The sequence below is a fragment of the Gopherus flavomarginatus genome, chromosome 3, assembly GCF_025201925.1.
Source record: "Gopherus flavomarginatus isolate rGopFla2 chromosome 3, rGopFla2.mat.asm, whole genome shotgun sequence".
Classification (NCBI taxonomy): Eukaryota; Metazoa; Chordata; order Testudines; family Testudinidae; genus Gopherus; species Gopherus flavomarginatus.
The window spans coordinates 262,027,076-262,050,980 of record NC_066619.1 but is presented as its reverse complement, the minus strand read 5'-3'; the positions used below and the strand labels follow the sequence as shown (position 1 = coordinate 262,050,980).

The window sequence follows — 23,905 nt, the reverse complement described above, 5'->3', positions numbered from 1 at the left end:
GTTAATATTTACATGCAGAGATGCACAGGTCAAAGAAAAATTGTAAAAAAGTTTTATAAAAGGAAGTCAAACACAAGTGTCATCCGTCAGAATAAAAGTAAAGCCTGAAGATAAAACCAAAGAGAATGATCATTCACCTTTTGCTTCATCATATGTTGTTTCTTCTGTTTGTGTAAAATTAGATTTGAGAAAGTGAAAATATCTGATTTTACGGTGTGCAGAAAAAGATGGTTACTCACCTTTGTAACTGTTGTTCTTCGAGATGTGTTGCTCATATCCATTCCAGTTAGGTGTGCGCGCACTGCGTGCACACTCGTCGGAAGATTTTTATCCTCGCAACACTCGGTGGGTCGGCTGGGCACCCCCTGGAGTGGAGCCGCTATGGTGCTGGATATATACCCCTGCTGACCCAATGGCCCTTCAGTTCCTTCTTGCCGGTTACTCCGACAGAGGGGAAGGAGAGCGAGTTTGGAATGGATATGAGCAACACATCTCGAAGAACAACAGTTACAAAGGTGAGTAACCGTCTTTTCTTCTTCAAGTGCTTGCTCATATCGATTCCAGTTAGGTGATTCCCAAGCCTTACCTAGGCGGTGGGGTCGGAGTAAGATGTTGCAGAATGCAAAACTGCTGAGCCAAAGGCTGCATCATCTCTGGACTGTTGAACCAGAGTGTAATGAGAGGCAAAGATGTGGACCGAGGACCAGGTAGCTGCGCGACATATCTCCTGGATGGGCACATGAGCCAGGAAGGCGGCCGATGAAGCCTGAGCTCTGGTAGAATGAGCGGTGAGGTGGCTCGAGGGATCATGAGCCAAGTCATAACAAGTACGGATGCACGCCGTCACCCAAGATGAGATCCTCTGGGAGGAGACCGATAGGCCCTTCATTCGGTCTGCCACAGCGACGAAGAGTTGGAGCGTTTTACGAAAGGGTTTGTCCGCTCAATATAAAATGCGAGCACTCCATGGACATCTGGGGAGTGCAATTGTTGCTCCCATCGTGATGAGTGCAGCTTCGGGAAGAAGACCGGAAGGAAGATATCCTGGTTGACATGAAAGGCCAATACCACCTTAGGGAGGAATGCCAGGTGTGGTGGCAACTGCACCTTGTCCTTGTGAAACACGGTATACGGTGGGTCCACCGTGAGAGCCTGAAGCTTGGAGACTCGTCTGGCCAATGTAATGGCTATGAGGAAAGCTGTCTTCCGGGACAGGTATAGTAGCGAGCAGGTTGCTAACGGCTCAAATGGGGCAGACATAAATCTGGTTAGAACCAGGTTGAGGTCCCAGGTAGGGGCGGGGCAGCATACTTGGGGGTATAGGTGCTTCAAGCCCTTGAGGAACCTAGAAACCATAGGGTGCGAGAACACAGAGTGGCCACTTTCCCCTGGGTGGAAGGTAGGGATGGCCGCCAATGGTGATACTGCTAGGCCCTGCTGTTTGAGAGACCAGAGGTAGTCCAAAATGGTGGGGATCAAGACCTCGGTGAGAGTAACATTCTGTGATACCCACCAGCGGGAGAAACGCTTCCACTTGGCCAGATACGTTGACCGAGTGGAAGGTTTCCTGCTACCCAGGAGTACTTGTTGTACTGAGGCAGAGCAACGTAACTCTGACTGGCTTAACCATGCAGCAGCCATGCCGTGAGGTTAAGAGACTGCAGGTCTGGGTGGTGAAGTCTGCCGTGGTCCTGAGTTATGAGGTCTGGGCGAAGAGGCAGGGTAATTGGGTTGGCTATCGACAGGTTGAGCAACATGGTGTACCAGTGCTGCCTGGGCCACGCTGGAGTGATCATGATCAAGCGAGCTCCATCCCTGCAGAGCTTTAGCAGGACCCTGTGAACCAGCAGGAACGGTGAAAAGGCGTAAAGCAGTTGGCTTGTCCACAGCATCAGGAAAGTGTCTGAGATCGAACCCAGGGAGAGACCTTGGAAGGAGCAGAACAACTGGCATTTCCTGTTCTCGCGGGAAGCGAAGAGGTCTATGTGGGGAAATCCCCACTTCCAGAAAACAGAATGAATAATGTCCAGACGAATCGACCACTCGTGGGACAGGAATGATCTGCTGAGTCGATCCGCCAGAAAGGACACTACCAGATCTATCGAGTGGGCTATACAAAAGTCCCAGAGTTGGATGGCTTCCTGACAAAAGGGGAAAGACCATGTCCCTCCCTGCTTATTTATGTAATACATGGCCGTTGTGTTGTCTGTGAACACTGAGACACAACGGCCTTGCAAATGCTGTTGAAACGCCTGGCACGCAAGGCGGACTGCTCTCAGCTCTTGGACATTGATATGCAAGGCCAGCTCCTGAGATGACCAAAGGCCTTGAGTGCGAAGATGTCCAAGGTGAGCACCCCAGCCGAGAGATGACACGTCCGTCGTCAGGGACATAGAAGGCTGGGGCGGATGGAACGGCATCCCTGCACATACCAGGGAGGGTGTCAGCCACCAGTCGAGGGAGCCTAGGATGCTCGGGGGAATGGTGACTATCATGTCTGTGGCGTCTCTGCCCGGGTAGTATACCAAGTTGAGCCAAGATTGGAGGGGACTCAGGCGTAACCTGGCGTGTTTGGTCACGAACGTGCAGGCAGCCATGTGACCCAGGAGACCGAGACAAGTGCGAGCCGAAGTCGTCGGAAAGTTCTGCAGGCCTCGGATAATTGTTACCAATCGCCTGAAACCAAGGCTGTGGTAAGCAGGCTCTGGCGAGATTGGAGTCCAGGATGGCCCCAATGAAGTCTATCCTCTGTGTGGGAACCAGAGTGGATTTCTCTGTATTGATCATCAGGCTTAGACGTATGAATAGGTCCTTGAAGATGCCCAGATGATGGGTGACTTGTGTCTCAGAGGTCCCTCGGATGAGCCAATCGTCCAGATACGGAAAAACATGCATCCGACTGTGGCGGAGGGAGGCAGAGACTACAGCCATGCACTTTGTGAATACTCTTGGGGCTGTAGAGAGGCCAAACGGTACGACCGTAAACTGGAAATGCTGACGGTTGGCTACAAACTGGAGGTACCGCCTGTGTGGAGGATAAATGGCGATATGAAAATACGCATCCTTCATGTCGAGGGCGGCATACCAGTCTCCGGGATCCAAGGACGGGATGATGGTCCCCAGGGATACCATGCAGAACTTCAACTTTATCAGGAACTTGTTGAGTTCTCGCAGGTCTAGGATAGGTCTGAGACCTCCCTTCGCCTTGGGGATTAGAAAATAGCGGGAGTAGAACCCCTTGCCCCTTTCGTCCTTTGGTACCTCCTCTATGGCTCCCATGGCAAGGAACGTCCGCACCTTTTGTTAGAGGAATTGCTCGTGAGAGGGGTCCTTGAAGAGGGACGAGGATGGGGGGTGGAAGGGAGGGGGCAAAATAAACTGGAGGTGGTACCCAAGTTCCACCGTGCATAGGACCCAACGATCTGAAGGGAGGAAAAAGGAGAGGCAGTTGGAAAAAGGAGGGAAAGGATCCTGGAAAGTAACTGGTACGCCGTCCTCGGGTGCACCTTCAAAAGTTTGGCTTTGGCCCCGTGGGTGGTTTGGTGGGACCCTGATTTTGGCCCCCTTGGGGTCCTGACTGTCGTCTATGACCGGCTCTACCACGCCTTCTGCCAAAGTCCTGCCTCTGTCTAGGCAGAGGGTAAGGGCAGTGAGGCTGGGGGCGGAAAGGCCGGCGCTGAGTCACCAGCGTGTGCATGCCAAGAGAGTGCATAATGACCCTGTTGTCCTTCAGGCTTTGCAGCCTAGGGTCCATCTTTTCAGAAAACAGGCCTCTACCATCAAAGGGCAGGTCCTGTATCGTATGTTGCAGTTCCGACGGGAGGCCTGAAACTTGAAGCCATGAAATGCGTCTCATGGCAACTCCTGATGCCAGAGTCCTGGCTGCGAAGTCAGCTGCATCCAATGAGGCCTGGAGGGAAGTTCTCGCCACTTTTTTCCCTTCCTCCAAGAGGGCCGCAAACTCCTGATGGGAGTCCTGAGAGACTAACTCTGTAAACTTGCCCACTGCTGCCCAGGTGTTGCAGTTGTAGTGGCTAAGCAGGGCTTGTTGGTTTGCCACCCGGAGTTGGAGGCCCCTGCAGAGTATATCTTACAGCCCAGTAAGTCCATGCGCTAGCCTCCTTTGATTTTGGAGCCGGAGCTTGCTGGCCATGACGTTCCCTCTCATTGACAGACTGTACGACGAGGGAGCAGGGAGGAGGATGGACGTATAGGTACTCGTACCCCTTGGAGGGCACCATGTACTTGCGCTCAACTCCCCTGGCAGCAGGTGGAATGGAGGCTGGAGACTGCCAGATGGTATCAGCATTGGCCTGGATCGTTTGGATAAATGGTAAGGCCACTCCTGTGGGGGCGTCAGCTGACAGAATATCCACCACCGGGTCCTCTATCTCCGGGACCTCCTCCACCTGGAGATTCATATTGAGTGCCAAATGTCTCAGGAGGTCCTGATGGGCCCTCAGGTCAATCGGAGGAGGGCCCGTGGAGGATGTCCCCGCCACTGCCTCACCGGTAGAGAAGGAAGAGGAAAGACCAGGGACAAGCGGGTCCTGTGTGGCCTCATGCTCTTGGATGCCCTCTGGCTCCCGTGGGATCTGGGAGTCTGGTGGCTGAACTGGCGCCTCCTCCGTATTGGTAGGAGGGGGATGGCTGATAGTCGCCTCCGGCACCCGGTGCTCCGATGGGGCAGAGCGAGATGGGACCGGAGGTACACCTTGGGCCTGATGATACGCCCGAAGTGTCCAGAATGACCACTGATGGGGGCCTTGATCTTGGGCCTGGGTCTCCTGGAAGATTCTGGCGGGCACATCGGAGTCACGGTCCTGTGCATAGGAACTGTCCGCATGAGACGACACCGATGCGTGTTGGGATGGCCAAGGAGGGGCTGAAAAACCCTGGGAAGAGTCTCCCTCTCTGATTGATCTTGCTCTGTGTGGCACTAGGGAATGGTACCGGGAGCCATACGGGACCTACGACCGGAGCGGTGCCGGGAGGTCAACCGGGATCTCAAAGCTCGGCGTCTGGAGTGGCTATGAGAGTCACGGTGCCTGGAGCGGTGCCGGGAGATGGACTGGTGGCGAGAGTACCGGGCCAGCGAACGGGACGCTGATCGGTGCCGTGAGTGTGACCGGTGCCGAGAAGGGGATTGGTGCCGGGACTGCGAGCGGCGTTGGGACCGGGATCGGCGACAGGACCTGGAACGCCGGCAGGATTGCGATCGAGAGCGGTGCCGCTCTGCGGTGCCGAGAGAGGGTAGTCTCATCAAGGCAGGCATGCCCACAGATTGTATGACCCGCACCGGCGGTGCCACACCCCCTGTTTTCTGAAAAGGGGTTGAGGCAGCGCAGACTCTGTCATTGCGATCAGATCCCTCACCGTGGAAAATGTCTCCGGCTTGGAGGGAATAGTGAGCTCAACCACGGCTCTTAGCAGGGAGCTTTGAGGCACCGGCCTCAACGGCCCTTGCGGGACCGGAATCAACAGTGCCAATGATGTCGGTGCCGCAGAAGGTGTAGGTGCCGGGCGGTCCGAGCTAGCCGGGTGCTCTGGCTGCGGTGCAGATGGCACGGAAGCAGCGGATGTCTTATGCCTCTTCACCCTCGAGGAGAGAGAAGGGTGCCGAGCAGACACCGGTGCTGGAGATGGTGCCGAGAGGCCTTAGCGGTACCAGTGCGATCTGGTGCCGAAGAAGCGCTTCTTCCAGCGGATTGACCAGCGCTCGGTGCCGAGGGTGGAGGAGTAAGAGCTGCCTCCATCAGGAACTGTTTGAGACGAAAGTCTCGCTCCTTCTTTGTCCTCGGCTTGAAGGCCTTGCAGATCCAGCACTTATCGGCTAGGTGGGATTCCCCAAGACACTTAAGGCAGGAGTCGTGAGGATCTCCTGTTGGCATCGGCTTGTGACACGCTGAGCATGGTTTGAAACCCGGCATAGGCCTCGGCACTGGGTGCGGGGAAGGGGCTAATCCCCGAACCCCTCTTAACTATATACATTAACTATATTATAGAACTAATAAAACTAACTGCAAGTATAGAAATTTCAACTATATACACAAGAATAATGAGAGAACTACGAGTAGCTAGGGAGGTGGAGGTCAGCTAAGCTGCATTCCACTGTTCCAGTGACCGACACATGCGGTAAGAAGGAACTGAAGGGCCGTTGGGTCAGCAGGGGTATATATCCAGCGCCATAGTGGCGCCACTCCAAGGGGCGCCCAGACGACCCACTGAGTGTTGCTAGGGTAAAAATCTTCCGACGAGCGTGCACACCTAGTTGGAATCGATATGAGCAAGCACTCGAAGAAGTTATTTTTCCAGACAAAACCCTGTGACTCTTGCAAACTGGGATCAGTAACAGGTTGTGGTAAAATGCTTATTTGAATCATTGCAACCGGGACCCGTTCTCAGAATTGTAGAGATTAGGCCGGGTGGGCAAACTTTTTGGCCCAAAGGCCACATTGGGGTTCTGAAATTGTATGGAGGGCTGGGTAGGGAAGGCTGTGCCTCCCCAAACAGCCTGGCCCCCACCCCCTATCCAATCCGTCCCATTTCCCACTCCCTGACTGCCCCCCTCAGAACCTCCAACCCATCCAACCCCCCCCTGCTCCTTGTCCCCTAACCACCCCCCAGGCCCCACCTCCTATCCAACCCCCCTGCTCCCTGTCCCCTGACTGTCCTGACCCCTATCCACACCCCTGCCCCCTGACAGATCCCCGTGGGACTCCCACGCCTATCCAACCTCCCCATTCTCCATCCTCTGACCCCTATTCACACCCCTGAACCACTACCCCATCCAACCCCCCCTGCTCCCTGTCCCCTGACTGCCCCTGTCATAAACAGATAGCTAAGGGTTAATGTCTCTTTCACCTGAAAAAAAGTAACCTGAAGCACCTGACCAGAGGACCAATCAGGAAACCAGACTTTTTCAGGTCTGCGTGGAGGGAAGTTTGTGTCTGAGTTCTTTGTCTTCTGTCTGTCTCTCTCGGCTATGGTTTCTGTCTCTTGCTTTCTAATCTTCTGTTTCCCAGTTGTAAGTACAAAAGATCAGATAGTGATTTATATGTTTTTTTGTATTTTACATGTGTGTAGTTGCTGGAGTGCTTTGAATTGTATTCTTTTTGAATAAGGCTGTTTATTCATATTTCTTTTAAGCAATTGACCCTGTATTTGTCACCTTAATACAGAGAGACCATTTTTATGTATTTTTCTTTCTTTTTACATAAAGCTTTCTTTTTAAGACCTGTTGGAGTTTTTCTTTAGTGGGGAACTCCAGGGAATTGAGTCTGTGCTCACCAGGGAATTGGTGGGAGGAAGAAGTCAAGGGGAAATCTGTGTGTGTTAGATTTACTCGTCTGACTTCGCATTCCCTCTGGGTGAGGGGGGAAGAGAGATTAGCTCTCGGTACTTCTGTTTTGCAAGGCTGGAAACGGGGAGGGTGGAATCCCTCTGTTTAGATTCACGGAGCTTGCTTCTGTGCATCTCTCCAGGAACACCTGGAGGGGGGAAGGGAAAAGGTTTATTCCCCTTTGTTGTGAGACTCAAGGGATTTGGGTCTTGGGGTCCCCAGGGAAGGTTTGGGGGACCAGAGTGCCCCAAAACACTCTAATTTTTTGGGTGGTGGCAGCTTTACCAGGTCCAAGCTGGTAACTAAGCTTGGAGGTTTTCATGCTAACCCCCATATTTTGGACGCTAAGGTCCAAACCTGGGACTAGGTTATGACATGGTGTGCCGTGGTGGGATAGATAGAATCCAGAAGCCAGTAGGAATATTATATTTTTCTTTTCTCTGCTAGGGGCTTTTAAGCAGAGAGAAACAGTTTGGTTTTAAAAGGGAACCAGAGAGAATTTTTTTTCTCTGCTCTCTCTTGCAGTTTTTGGCTTGCATATTAAGCAAGGAACCATTAAGCTGTGACAAACAGGTCTTTTGTCAGACAATAGCACTCCCATTAGGAGGCAATTACCAGCACTATACACGTGAAAATAAAGTGGTTTTTCTGGTTTACTTTACATTGAAAAGATTAGCTAGAGGAAGAAAGGGGAAAAGGCACTGTTGCTAGGCAGACCCCAGGAGGCATCAGAGCCTGTAGTTCAGATAATAAACACCAGAGGGCACCCCAACACAAGAAAACAGGAACCATGACTTCCAAGGAAAAAAGGGAGGCAGAAGAACAAATCAAAGAAGCTGAACACAGGCGACAACTGGAGCTGAAAGAAAAGGAAGAAAGCATCAAACTGGCAGCCTACAAAAGAGAACAAGCAGCCAAAGACGCAGCCCACAAAAGAAAACTAGAAGAAGAGGAGGTGGCCCACAGAAGGAAACAAGAAGAAGGAGACATGGCCCACCGCAGAGAAATGGAAAAACAACAAAAAGAAAGTGAAGAGAAGGAAAAACAGAGAAAACATGAACTAGACTTAGCGCAAGCTGGGCTGCATGCGCCAGCCAATCCTAACAACCCTTCGCCAATTATGGTTCCACATCACAGGAAATTTCCCACCTACAGGGCAGGTGATGACACTGAGGCCTTCTTGGAAAATTTTGAAAGAGCCTGTCTTGGGTACTGCATCTCTGAAGACCAGTACATGGTAGAATTGAGGCCACAGCTCAGTGGACCTTTAGCAGAGGTGGCAGCTGAAATGCCTAAGGAGAACATGAACGACTATAAACTTTTTCAAACCAAGGCCAGATACAGAATGGGGATAACCCCGGATCATGCCCGTCAGCGTTTCAGAACCCAAAAGTGGAAACTAGATGTGTCATTTCCCAAACACGCCTACTACGTTGGGAAAAATTATGAGGCCTGGATATCAGGACACAATGTTAAATCCTTGGAAGAACTGCACCTCCTCATACAAATGGAGCAGTTCTTGGATGGTGTTCCTGAGGACATAACACGGTACATACAAGATGGAAAACCCAAAAAACTCACTGAGGCGGGGGAGATTGGAGCCAGATGGATGGAAGTGGCAGAAAGCAAGAAAGCTACTGTCAAGGGGAACGAATACCCCAGGGGGCACACCTACCATAAACCCTACAACCGAGGACAGCCAAAGACCCCACATACAACCCAAGTAACGCCACAGACGCCCTATTCTTCCACCTCACCAGTCTCCAGTAACTCACCTCGACTCAGTGACCCATCAGATGGAAGATGCTTTAAATGTAATGAACTGGGACATATCAAGGCCAACTGTCCAAAAAACGCCATCCGAGTGCAGTTCATTACACCACCATCACACCAAAGATCCCCAGGCCCAGATGCCTCTCAAATACCCTTGGAGCGAAGGGAAAATTTGAGAGTGGGCGGAAAGAAGGTTACTGCGTGGAGAGACACGGGGGCACAAGTGTCAGCTATCCACCAATCCTTCGTAGACCCCAAATTCATCAACCCAAAGGCCCAAGTGACAATTTACCCCTTCATGTCACAAGCTGTAGACTTGCCTATAGCTAAACTGCCTGTCCAGTACAAAGGCTGGTCAGGAATGTGGACTTTTGCAGTCTATGACAATTATCCTATCCCCATGCTACTGGGGAAAGACTTGGCCAACCAGGTGAAGCGGGCCAAGAGAGTGGGAATGGTTACACGTAGCCAAACCAGGCAAGCTTCCAGACCCATTCCTGTTCCTGAGCCGTTCACAGACGCCCCGTCTGTGTTACCAGAGACCCAGACAGAGGTAGGGGACCCAGATTCCATGCCAACCACTGAAACAGCCACAGCACCTCCAGTCCCAGGCCCAGAACTGGAACAGCAACCAGCCCCAGCAATTGCAACCACATCTTCAAACTCAACGCCAGAGGGCGCCAGCGAGCCAAAACTGGCAGAAGCAACAAACAGCCATACCCAAAAGGCTCAGCCAGAGCCTAAAATACCCTCAGGTGCACCAGCGGAGAGCGGTTCACCAGCAACGGAAACAACCCCATCACCTACATCGCTTCCAAAGGGACCAAGCCCAAGTCCCCAGTCTGAGAAAGAACTGGTGACTCCAGCCTCAAGGGAACAGTTCCAGACTGAGCAGGAAGCAGATGACAGCCTTCAGAAAGCGTGGGCGGCGGCACGAAGCACCCCACCGCCTCTCAGCTCTTCTAATCGATCCCGGTTTGTTATAGACCAAGGACTTTTATACAAGAAGATTCTTTCTGGTGGACACCGGGAAGAATGGCAGCCGCAAAAACAGTTGGTGGTTCCAACTAAGTACCGGGGGAAGCTCTTAAACTTAGCCCATGATCATCCCAGTGGCCATGCTGGGGTGAACAGAACCAAGGACCGGTTAGGGAAGTCCTTCCACTGGGAGGGGATGGGCAAGAACGTTGCCAAGTATGTCCGGTCTTGTGAGGTATGCCAAAGAGTGGAAAAACCCCAAGACCAGGTCAAGGCCCCTCTCCAGCCACTCCCCATAATTGAGGTCCAATTTCAGCAAGTAGCTGTGGATATTCTGGGTCCTTTCCCAAAAAATACGCCCAGAGGAAAGCAGTACGTACTGACTTTAGTGGACTTTGCTACCTGATGGCCGGAAGCAGTAGCTCTAGGCAACACCAGGGCTAACACTGTGTGCCTGGCCCTAACAGACATTTTTGCCAGGGTAGTGTCGTGGAAATGATCACCACCCTGTTGAGTTGATCAGACAGCCTGAGGCTCCTTTATTGATCAATCAGAGATACATGTGTACACACGGAGAGACGACAAATCCCCTAGCAAGGGGTAAGTCGCTCTACCTTACAGCAGTGATACCTGGGTTTATAAAGCCGAAAACCGCAAATTATCATATGAACTCATACATCCGATGATACCTTATTTGGTTAATACAATAACACCTTCTAACCATCTGCTAAAAACAATTGCTATTAATATACCGGTTATGAGCTAATTTGCAAGCCTGCTCCTTTGTTACTTCCCCATTTTACAGGTTTCGCGATCGTCAGGACATTGACACCTGGTTTTCCACCTACTTGTGGTTACGCTATTGCACGTAGCTCAGGCCTTTTTGAGGAACTTGGGTCCAAAAATACCTATTGGTGTACCTTTGGTCAAATGATCATGAGTTATATTTTACGCCCACACAAGCAACTTAATAAACCATAATAAACTAAAAGCTGTTATAACTTAACAGATTTTCTGGTTCCCCTTTATCCAATTCCAGTTCCTCTTTTTGGGGCCCTGACCACATTTTTTTTGCCTCAGCGTGCCCTTTGTACAGAAAAACAAGTTTAGCAGGAGTTAAAACTCTTGCTTCTAGCTAAGGGCCTACTCTTACTTTATTCTCAGAAAAAAACTTGGGGCCTTGGGTAAGGTGGGGTCGGGGGGGTTTCCCTATCAACTCCCTCCTTTTTGATGCCTTTGTCTTACATGGCATCAAACTCCTCACTCTGGATATCCATTAAGTCCTGGATCTCCGGATGAGGGTTAAGTTTGGAATGCTGGCATAGGTGGCTTCTTTTAAGGAAGCATTTAGCGTGGCATAATGCAGGCGATCCTCATTGGCTAAAGTCGATTCCATTAATGGGTTAAGGGATACTAACTGTGGTGGGGTATAGGAACGGGAAGTTGCACAAGGGCATGTGCAATGTGACCAGCAACAACAGCAACACCAGCAGCAGATACACACAACAGTAAACGTGCTAATGCCAAGGAGGAGCCATACGTACCGGGGTGATGAGGTGACTGAACAATTTTTTGTGAATTGGCAGAGAATGTCGCTTTTAACACAGAGGGAAGATACTAAGTGAACAGTTTGGAGGGCGTTCATAGCTTCCTGATAAACAGTTTCTAAATAATGAATTTGAGTTTGCAATTGTGAAATAGATCGGATTTCTGGCAGAAGAGATAACAATGAGTGAAATTTGTCAGGGACAACAGATGTCCAGTCGAAAGGGACCTGAAACTCCAAATAAACCTGATAATCCTTTTTTGCGGGCCAATAAATATTATGAGTACCTGAGTTAGTGTGGAGGTTAAAGGCCACATCATAGATAATAGATGAATTGACATGGACACAACTGTTATTGGCGGACACAAGGGTATGGGAGGCTAAATCTTGCAAGCTGCCAAGACCCTCCCAACATACCCGGTGATGGACAGTTACCACCTCTCCGGGGTGTCGTTTTCTAAAGCATTGTAGTTGTGGGGGCTGTAAGGGCCAATAGGTCCAGAGGTCACCTAGACCTATCCAAAGGTCAGGGGCTATAGCTGGGGCACCGATTAAGAAGCGGTTAGGACCGCCAGGGGGCTTAATTTCCCAAACATCTCGATGAATTACCCAGTCCCACAAGCAACCACCCCAAGGGCCTGGGAGAATACGGTAAGTGGGGGCCCAAAATCCTTTCATGGGTCCATAAGCCCGGAAGGAACACTGTGAGCGCCAACACTTCCATTCAGAAAACTTCCAAGTATGTCTCCATGGCCACAAATAGGGGGGTATACCAGATGTATTAGTAAGGGCAGTGGGCCAGCACTGCTGTTCGAGGTCCTTACGTAAGGAGAAAAGGATGGTATTGAGATAATCCTGTACTTCTGAACACGCCTGATCCCACTGCAATGCCTTTCCTGATACAGTAGCCTGATGGACCATATGCTTAAGCAGGTCCTGGGTAACAATGCTTAGTGCTGAGATAGTATGGAGTGCACCTATACCGGCCTTTTCCTCAGTAATCTGAGTCCCAGAGATAAACCCTGCGGCCTGGTCTAATTGTCCCAGATGGCCCTCATGTTCCTGCGTTTTGTAAACAGTCCAAGCTGAGGCTGCAGTGTTAGCACCGTGCAGCAGAGTATCAACAATATCTCTCCTTTTTCTGCTATCTTTAAGTCAAGCTTGTTGTTCCATCAGGCGTATGGCTGCGCCTTTAGAGCAGTTAGAGTAAGTGGCGGCGATTTGAAAGTGAGTGAGGGGAAAAGAAAAATGGATGGTTCCTAAAGTGGCATTTAGGATTGTCCATTTAAATCCTGATAAGTGAGGTTTTTCTGTAGGCTCATACCATAATTGTTGGTTCTGAACCTGAATGCCCTCCTTAGCCAGGAAAGTGTTAATTGAATGGGAAGGGGTGTATTGAAGTAGAGTACAAGTGATATTTACAGTGAGGGGAAGATCCTGGACACAAAGAAATCCTACAGTGGCTAAGCATATCCTTTCAACTGTAACATTAGTTCTGGTGGCACGAGTGGCTATAAAACATTCTGGACCCTTTTCAGTAAGTGGCCAACAAGTGCCTGGGACTAACACGAGGTCTATATCATGGTCAGTGTCCCACGTGTCTATGTAAATTTCAGCTTGGTCAGGTTCTCCTGTATAAGTAACATAAGAGGTTATATTACGGTAACTAAGATACACCATACCAAACGCATTCCATTTAACATACCGTTGGTATACATGGCCATGCAATGAGAAGATTAACTTGGATACGCAATAGGAAAACAAATCACCAGAGGAAGAGGGTCTGGGCCATTGTATAATGGTCGAGGTCTTGGGTAAATATGGGTCTGATTGGGGCTCGGAACAGGCATGATTTTCTGAGATATTGAGGGATGGAGTTACTACGGGAGGCTTAACTAAAGGGGAGGCCGTGGGGGGAGCAAGGGAAGGATGGGATTCGTCTAGTAGTTCTGGAATAGCCTGGCATGGCCAGGGGACCTCACCTGTACGGCAATCACCTGAACTGGGAATAAATCCCAATATCCATTTTATCCCACATTGCCATGCCTGTTTCAGCGATGCTTAAGAGCATTTTAGCAGTAAATCTTGGGTTAAAGAACTAAGGATGGAGACAACATGTAATTCGTCCACTCCAGCCCAGATACTGCTTACTTGTGCCCCGGAGATAAGCCTATGTCCTGGGCCAATTGGCCCAATTTTCATTATGCTGTTGATTTTTGTAAATATTTCAGACAGGAGCGGCACTATTTGCCCCGTCCCGCAAGGAGCCAGTTAAATCCCTCCTTTGGTAGGAGGATGCACCCCAAGTCTATACCAACCCAAGGGTAGCCCCTCAGGAGCAATTGGGGCAGGTAGAAGTGATCTGGAAGTGGGATAAGGGCAGGGCAAATTTGATAGTTCCTAGCCTGGCATTAAGTATGGTCCATCTGAACCCCCTTGGGTTTCTTTTTCCTAGAAGAACCATACCACAACTGCTGGTCATACACTCAGATACTTTTTCAGGAGGCTTTAGGTTCATTATATGGGAGAGAAAATACTATAACAGGGTACAGGCTATGTTGTTGGTTACTGAAATAGTCTCTAAGTAGAAAAATATTCCCGTGGTTAGACAAGTCCTGTGGGTATATGTTTGGTTATTTACTAGTGGTGTCAGCAGTGAGCTTACAAGTAAGGCTACTAATTGGAGAAATATTTAGAAAATATTACTTTTCCATCCCCATCCCAAGGTCATTAAAGAGGAGAGGCTAAGGAACATTAAAAGTCTCATTTTCAGGTAGTTTTGGCTAGCTTCTGCAAGCTATTCTTCAAGATTTCGTAGTCTTAATTCACTTAGCTGTCCAGCAGTGAGGCAGCAAGGGAGAGGTTACTAGCACAATCACCTTGCTTGCTTGGAGGCTTTATTATGTCCTCAGGTGGAGAGGTTGTTTTCTTAGCAAAATTCAAAGGCTCAGTGGGTCTGTCAGCAAGCAAAGGAGAAGTTACCAGTTCTTTTACCTTGTCCTTCACTCCTGCCGTCCAGAAAGAGCAACAACACCAGAAGGAAAGATAGACCAATCATTAGTCAGAGAGTCATCACAGTGAGGAACATGGGCAGGTAGTCAATTCTTGGCACTTCACAGCAGTGTTGGTAATTAACAGGATTTGATAAGGGTCTTTCAGCATGGAGCCAGGGCAGTTCCTCACTGGTGGACCTCCATGTACACCCAGTCTTCTGGTTTCAGCAAGCAGCAGAGCTACTGTATTTAAAAAGACTTAACACATTTTATTAGTGCCTGGCGATAATTATGCATTGTGTCATTTATTAAATAAATGTCCACCTGAGCCAAAGCCAGCAGGGCACTGTTGATAGTTGCATTGGGTGCCCTGGTAGAAATTTTATAAGGGCGGAGTGCGTTGGAAGTGGCCTTGTAAGTGCATTTGGCCATACTAGATCTGTGAAGCTGCACATAACTTAGTTATAATTTGTCCAGTAAAATTAGGTTTACATTCACTGTTGCTATTTACAAGAATGCCAAAGCTTCACAACCGTTTTGGCATAAGCCTTTTTATAAGGAAATATATTACTAAAACTAACACATACTGATAAGAACAGCATTTTGGCATGTTTATAAAGTCAATCTGAATATTTACAAAGGGTCCTCATGGAGTGGGGTGAGCTGCAGGTCTAGTCTGGACTGGTTTTCCACTGTTGTGTGCCAGACAAATAGGGCAAGGATTACAATATTGTTGAGCCATGATTAAAAATTTTGAGGCATACCAATGCCACACCCCTGATGCAATCATCCCTCCTTTTCTCAAGCGGGCCAAACCATGGGCCACGCGAGCAAGGTAGGGGAACATAGCCCGGGACGCAACCAGATGACCATCTGGAGTGCACCACAAGGTGTGGAGAACACCCATTTTTTCCCCATCCGTCCTTCTCCTTTTTAGACACTGACTCTTGCAATAGTGCCAGGTCATGAGGGGACGCAGCTGGAGAAAGAGGTTGCAGCATACAAAGACAAAAAATTTCAGAGGGAAGCCATCAGCTACTGGGTCCAAAGAGGAACTAAAATATGCAACGGGTTTGCGTGAGGACCCCAGGGCCATCCCCTCCTTTTTTCATGACAATAAAGAGTAAAGAGTTTCTTATAATCAGGGAGGCCCAGTGCCAATGCTCAGGCCAGAACATGCTTAACCTGAGTGAAAGTCTTATTAGCCTTTAATGTCCAAGGGATGGGGTCTGTGACCTTATTTACGGTCAAATCTTGCAATTACAACATTTAAACATTTAAATAAAATTATTTTGCTTAAAATATTTTTTTCTTTACATATATCCTTTCTGATTGCAGGCAAAACTGAGGAATTACTTAAATTACTCCCCATATTTTTCTGTATTTGTTTTGTAGGCAGGTCAAGTTTTAATGGTTTCTATCTGCTATTTATTACCAAAACAGATTCAAAATCTTTTACCATTCTCCTGGCCTTGACTGCCCTGTTGCAGCCACAACTTTGGATTGTTTTCTTGTTTAGTTTTGTGTTCTGGCAAAAGTATATATATATTTTTTACAACCCAAAACAACACCAATTATTATAAAACAAAAATTATACACACCAAGAGTGCTGATTATTTACAGACATTCTAAAGAAACCAAGATTTTTATTTTTATAACACCTTCTTTTAACATTTGTACTTAGTTTTACTGCTTAATTTTTTTCGAATAACTACAGAGTTAACTTTTAACTTTTTTTTTTTCTCTCTTACTTCCTTAAACCGCGGTTGCCGTTTGTTTGGGCCCGATCCTTTTTTCTTGCTGCATTATTATTTTTTTTTTTTATGGGCACAGGCATTGTTTCACTACCAATTTGGCAAGGAGAGCGGGCCTCCCGACCAAATCCCCTTCTATCTATCCACGCACACCCATCCACATACGCACACCACATCCAGAGGCATCCTGTTCAATGATCAACATTTTTTTTTTTCATGTCTGGACTCAACACAATCTTTCCCTGAGGCAACAACAACCCCTCAGCATCGGTGCACTACAAAAGAGAATAATAACAGGGCTACAAACAATAAATAAAATAGGGAGAACAACAGCATAAGCAGCACAATAAAATTCCTTCCTCGGTATAGTTTGAGAGGAGGGATTTAACTATATTTTTGGGAAGTGGTCTTGCTGGGTTCAGGCAAATTTCAGCCAGCTGGGCAGATCCAATGTGCCCAACCTGGTCAGCATGATCGGCTCACAATGCCCACAGGGAGGGAGAGACCTTAACCAACAGTTCCTGTTGCAACGAGGAAGGGCTGGGGTCAGTCTTCTCCTTAGAGTGTTCCTTTAAAAAGCTGCCAGGGCCTTATTGTGAGCGGGATCAGGCATATCCAGATACACACCATTTGGGTACAACAGATTGTACAATTTAATTCACACAACAAAATTTTTTCCTAATGGGTTGACGGGAGAACACAGACTAAGGAGAAATGCATGTCGGTTAGAGAGACCAAAAAAAACCAAAAACGGTACAGAGTGGGGAATGGGAGCATTTCCCACTCCTACTGCAGTCACAACTTTGGAAGAAAGGGGCACAGTGGAGAAATCTTGTGCCCTTAGAGTAGAGCTAGAAGCTCCCGTGTCAACCAAGCAGGGGGTAGGGACACCATTTATTAGGGGGGCGGTGGAGCAGGAAGAGGCACTCCCTCCTGCCATGGGTACTGCCTAGGGGGTCACGTAGGGCAGTTTTTGATAAGGTGTCCCTCCTTTTTACAGTATTTGCACTGGACTTTTGGGCAATTGGCTTTCCAATGTCCCTTCTGCCCACATAAAAAGCAGGCCGAGGGGTTAGGGTTAGTCAGGGGGTTATTTCCAATATAGGGTTGGGCTTTAGTTACTGCCTGTTTTGGTCTCCGCCTGGGCCCTTTCCCAGCGGAATCTTGCATAGTCTGGAAATCTTGTATAGTCTGGATTTGTAAGACCGTAAGCTTAGACTCTGTTTCATCTTTTTTTCTTTCTATATTAATTCTTAACTGTTCTCCCACCTTTGGCAAGAGTTCTTGCACAGAGGCAGCCACTATTGCCTGCGTAGCTGCATGTTCTGCATTTTTAATCCCTGAATACCTTTCAAACACTTGCTTGGGTATCTTTTAGACTCCTAACTTGGGATTCCTGACGTCTTTTACCCATTTCATCATGCCATTCAAAATAAGCATCAAACTGTCCCTGTCCTACAGAATTGGCAAGAAGGGCACCCCGGAGGTGCACGATCCTGTCAAGATCAAAACTGCCCTCTACAGGAAATTGCAGTTTTGGGTCATCTCTGATATATCAATTCCACTTTTGCAAATATTTACATGTCGACGGGCCACGGTGCACATACATATAAGCAGCAGGAGTGCCTTTTGGACCAGACTCCATTCTTACTGCAGACAAACACTTCTCTCAAGCCACTCACACAAGGGAACGCTTATCAGGATTACCACGGTTCTAACACCAATGGCATCTTTGCCTGCCCTGGGCAGGGGAAATGGGAGTAGGCTTTCGCCGACCCGCCATACAGCAGGTACCTACAAGGAAGGAGGTAAAGGATGGGACGGGCTTCCTCCCGGAGAACCCGCGGTCCCCGCACGCCTGTCGTCAGCCCAGAGCACCAGCCTTAAGCCAACGATGCTTCTGAAGCTACGGACCCAGCGGTACGGTTTTCCTGGGGGCTTCCCTCCTCTCCGAGAAGGGAAGGGAGCTTATGGCTCCAGTGGGCAGAAAAGGGACCCTGCGGTCCTGAAAGGACAGTGCTCGAGGAGCGGTCATAGGGTCATAGGTCATGGAAGGGAAGGGAAAAGGGACGGGGAAACACACAAGCACCCAACAGGCTAGCCACTTACCAAGGCCTGCCAGCTAGGAAGCTTCACAATCTCTCCACACACATACACAAAGCTCAGCTGTGGGGCTTGCTTTCGAGACACTCCCGGTTACGAGCTTTTGCTTCGCAGGAGGCTCGGGGCGTCTTCCCACAGCTGTCACTCACACTGGCCGCTTGGCCCTCACACACACAGACACAGGCACTTTCTTGACACAGGCATCAAAGCGAAAAACTTTAAAACCCGGATCCCCGCCAGACCTGGTAGGAATGGGGACCCCCGATCAACTCCCAGGGCGCGCTAGCCCAAGAACGGATCAGGACTCTCCGGACCGAAAGGAGTGTGGTCCGTGGGTTGCCGGCAGTACCTTTAAAACCTTAGGAGCCTTTGGAAAGACTTCATACCTTTTCAGAACCTTAGAAAGACTTCATATCTTTAAAAGTTATCTAACCTGGGACTTTCAGAGAAAAGGCGTCAGGTCTGTCTGATGGCTAAAAGTTCGAACCCAGCTTGTGACTTACCCCAAACCGGAGCCTACAGACCAGTCCTCTGCCAAACCCCATTAGAGATTTCAAAAGGTCTCTTACCTTTTAATTGGGCCCTGGGGTTGGAAAGAGACTGCCTGCGGTCCTCCGATCCAGGAGAAGCCCTCTCGTGGGTTCCCGGCCAATGCACCAAATTGTTGTGGAAATGATCACCACCCTGTTGAGTTGATCAGACAGCCTGAGGCTCCTTTATTGATCAATCAGAGATACATGTGTACACACGGAGAGACGACAAATCCCCTAGCAAGGGGTAAGTCGCTCTACTTTACAGCAGTGATACCTGGGTTTATAAAGCCGAAAACCGCAAATTATCATATGAACTCATACATCCAATGATACCTTATTTGGTTAATACAATAACATCTTCTAACCATCTGCTAAAAACAATTGCTATTAATATACCGGTTATGAGCTAATTTGCAAGCCTGCTCCTTTGTTACTTCCCCATTTTACAGGTTTCGCGATCGTCAGGACATTGACACCTGGTTTTCCACCTACTTGTGGTTACGCTATTGCACGTAGCTCAGGCCTTTTTGAGGAACTTGGGTCCAAAAATACCTATTGGTGTACCTTTGGTCAAATGATCATGAGTTATATTTTACGCCCACACAAGCAACTTAATAAACCATAATAAACTAAAAGCTGTTATAACTTAACAGATTTTCTGGTTCCCCTTTATCCAATTCTAGTTCCTCTTTTTGGGGCCCTGACCACATTTTTTTTGCCTCAGCGTGCCCTTTGTACAGAAAAACAAGTTTAGCAGGAGTTAAAACTCTTGCTTCTAGCTAAGGGCCTACTCTTACTTTATTCTCAGAAAAAAACCTGGGGCCTTGGGTAAGGTGGGGTTGGGGGGGTTTCCCTATCAGTAGGTTGGCCCTCCGACATCCTTACTGATTCAGGATCTAATTTCCTGGCAGGGACCATGCAAAAACTGTGGGAAACGCATGGGGTGAACCACTTGGTTGCCACCCCGTACCACCATCAAACCAATGGCCTTGTGGAAAGGTTTAATGGAACTTTAGGGGCCATGGTACGTAAATTTGTCAACGAACACTCCAATAATTGGGACCTAGTGTTGCAGCAGTTGCTGTTTGCCTACAGGGCTGTACCACATCCCAGTTTAGGGTTTTCACCGTTTAAACTTGTGTATGATCTCGAGGTTAAGGGGCCATTACAGTTGGTGAAGCAGCAATGGGAAGGGTTTACGCCTTCTCCAGGAACTAACATTCTGGACTTTGTAAGCAACCTACAAAGCACCCTCCGACACTCTTTAGCCCTTGCTAAAGAAAACCTAAAGGATGCTCAGGAAGAGCAAAAGGCCTGGTATGACAGACATACCAGAGAACGTTCCTTCAAAGTAGGAGACCAGGTTATGGTCTTGAAGGCGCAACAGGCCCATAAGATGGAAGCATCATGGGAAGGGCCATTCACGGTCCAAGAGCGCCTGGGAACTGTGAACTACCTTATAGCATTTCCCAATTCCTCACTAAAGCCTAAAGTGTACCATGTTAATTCTCTCAAGCCTTTCTATACCAGAGACTTACAGGTTTGTCAGTTTACAGTCCAGGGAGATGATGCTGAGTGGCCTGACGGTGTCTACTACGACGGGAAAAAAAGACGGTGGCGTGGAAGAGGTGAACCTCTCAACCACTCTGGAACGTCTGCAGCGGCGACAAATCAAGGAGCTGTGCACTAGCTTTGCCCCATTGTTCTCAGCCATTCCAGGACGGACTGAACGGGCATACCACTCCATTGACACAGGTAATGCTCACCCAATTAGAACCCCACCCTACCGGGTGTCTCCTCATGCCCAAGCTGCTATAGAACGGGAGATCCAAAACATGCTACAGATGGGTATAATCCGCTCATCTACCAGTGCATGGGCATCTCCAGTGGTTCTGGTACCCAAACCAGATGGGGAAATACGCTTTTGCGTGGACTACCGTAAGCTAAATGCGGTAACTCGTCCGGACAACTATCCAATGCCACGCACCAATGAGCTATTAAAGAAGTTGGGACATGCCCAGTTCATCTCTACAATAGACTTAACCAAGGGGTACTGGCAAGTACCGCTAGATGAACCTGCCAAGGAGAGGTCAGCATTCGTCACCCATGCGGGGGTGTATAAATTTAATGTCCTTCCTTTCGGCCTTCGAAATGCACCCGCCACCTTCCAGAGGCTGGTAAATGGTCTACTAGCAGGACTGGAAGAATATAAAGTTGCCTACCTCGATGATGTGGCCATTTTTTCAGACTCCTGGCCCGAACACCTACTACACCTGGAAAAGATCTTTGAGCGCATCAGGCAGGCCGGACTAACTGTTAAGGCCAAAAAGTGTCAAATAGGCCAAAACAGAGTGACTTACCTGGGGCACCAGGTGGGGCGAGGAACCATAAACCCCCTACAGGCCAAGGTGGATGCTATCCAAAAGTGGCCTGTCCCAAGGTCAAAGAAACAGGTCCAATCCTTCTTAGGCTTGGCCGGGTACTACAGGCGATTTGTACCACACTACAGCCAAATCGCTGCCCCACTGACCGACCTGACCAAAAAGACCCAGCCAAATGCAGTTAACTGGACTGATGAGTGTCAAAAGGCCTTTACCCAACTTAAGGCAACGCTCATGTCTGACCCTGTGCTCAGGGCCCCGGACTTTGACAAGCCATTCCTAGTAACCATGGATGCATCTGAGCGTGGTATAGGAGCAGTTCTCATGATGGAAGTTGTGATCCGTTGCTTCCTGCCTGTCGTGTTTCTCAGCAAGAAACTGTCTGAGAGGGAAAGTCACTGGTCAGTCAGTAAAAAGGAATGCTACGCCATTGTGTACGCCCTGGAAAAGCTACGCCCATATGTTTGGGGACGGTGGTTCCAGCTACAAACTGACCATGCTGCACTAAAGTGGCTTCATACTGCCAAGGGGAACAACAAGAAACTTCTTCGTTGAAGTTTAGCTCTCCAAGATTTTGATTTTAAAATTCAGCACATCTCAGGAGCTTCTAACAAAGTAGCTGATGCACTCTCCCGTGAGAGTTTCCCAGAAGCCAGTAGTTAAAAAGTATTCTTAAAATGTAAAAGTCTGTTAGTTATATACTTAGTGGTATATGTAAAGGTGCATGTGTTGTATTAATCTGTTATATTAAAGTTCTAGGAGGAAATCGCCGCCAGTGAGCTTCCCCACTGTCTGCAATTTCGGGGCGTGTCATAAACAGATAGCTAAGGGTTAATGTCTCTTTCACCTGAAAAAAAGTAACCTGAAGCACCTGACCAGAGGACCAATCAGGAAACCAGACTTTTTCAGGTCTGGGTGGAGGGAAGTTTGTGTCTGAGTTCTTTGTCTTCTGTCTGTCTCTCTTGGCTATGGGAGGATTTCTGTTTCTTGCTTTCTAATCTTCTGTTTCCCAGTTGTAAGTACAAAAGATCAGATAGTGATTTATATGTTTTTTGTATTTTACATGTGTGTAGTTGCTGGAGTGCTTTGAATTGTATTCTTTTTGAATAAGGCTGTTTATTCATATTTCTTTTAAGCAATTGACCCTGTATTTGTCACCTTAATACAGAGAGACCATTTTTATGTATTTTTCTTTCTTTTTAAGACCTGTTGGAGTTTTTCTTTAGTGGGGAACTCCAGGGAATTGAGTCTGTGCTCACCAGGGAATTGGTGGGAGGAAGAAGTCAAGGGGAAATCTGTGTGTGTTAGATTTACTCGTCTGACTTCGCATTCCCTCTGGGTGAGGGGGGAAGAGAGATTAGCTCTCGGTACTTCTGTTTTGCAAGGCTGGAAACGGGGAGGGTGGAATCCCTCTGTTTAGATTCACGGAGCTTGCTTCTGTGCATCTCTCCAGGAACACCTGGAGGGGGGAAGGGAAAAGGTTTATTCCCCTTTGTTGTGAGACTCAAGGGATTTGGGTCTTGGGGTCCCCAGGGAAGGTTTGGAGGGACCAGAGTGCCCCAAAACACTCTAATTTTTTGGGTGGTGGCAGCTTTACCAGGTCCAAGCTGGTAACTAAGCTTGGAGGTTTTCATGCTAACCCTCATATTTTGGACGCTAAGGTCCAAATCTGGGACTAGGTTATGATAGCCCCCCAGGACTCCCTGCCCTTTACCCAGACCCCCTCTGCTCCCTGCCCCCTTACCATGCTGCTCAGAGTGGCAGCAGCTCGCAGCCGCGCTGCCTGGCAGGAGCAGTGGGCCACTGAGCACTGGCAGCGCGATGTGCTGAGGCTGCAAGGAGAGGGGGGACAGCAGGGAAGGGGCTGGGGGATAGTCTCCCCGGCCAGGAGCTCAAGGGCCAGGAAGGATGGTCCTATGGGCCAGATGTGGCCCATGGGCCATAGTTTGCCTACCTCTGGATTAGGCAATAATTCAGCCACTCACGGAAAACACAACAAAGTGACTTAGTGGAAGGTTATGCCTGCTTGGGTAATTTTTTACGTTGTGTTTATGTTATCTTCCCATTCTAGGCCTCAACACCAACTCTCTCATCTACCAAAGCGTTTAACTGTAATTTACTTCATGTCACAATGAAGTATATGGGTCAATGTGGGGAGGAAGAAAAACTCAGTCACCCACAATTTTTAGCACATTTATAATTACTATGGGGTGTGTCTAAGGAAAACACTGATCTATCTCCTGCGGAATCACAACATGAACTCCAAACTCAGGTCTCAGGTGTGGTCTCTCAATTATTGGACAAGGAGCCAGGAACTACCGGTTTCTAATTGTTACTCTCTGACACTAACTCTCCCTTGCCTTGGACAAATCATTTAACTACTCTACCTCAGTTTTCCCATCTGAAAATAAGGACCATACTACTTTCTATCTCTCAAGGATATTGAAGGTTAGTCAGTGTTTGTAAAATACTCCAAAGATAAAAGCTCAGTATACCTGGAAA

General features: G+C 48.5%; 1 long non-coding RNA gene across 1 annotated transcript; it reads right to left on the bottom strand.

Moving 5' to 3' along the window:
* Positions 1-10,603: 10,603 nt before the first annotated feature.
* Positions 10,604-19,869, bottom strand: LOC127048376 (uncharacterized). Its single transcript, XR_007773605.1, has 2 exons — positions 19,356-19,869; positions 10,604-10,782 (listed from the first exon to the last, which is right to left on the bottom strand). It is a non-coding gene; the product is annotated as an uncharacterized LOC127048376 (long non-coding RNA).
* Between the last annotated feature and the right edge of the window lie 4,036 nt (positions 19,870-23,905).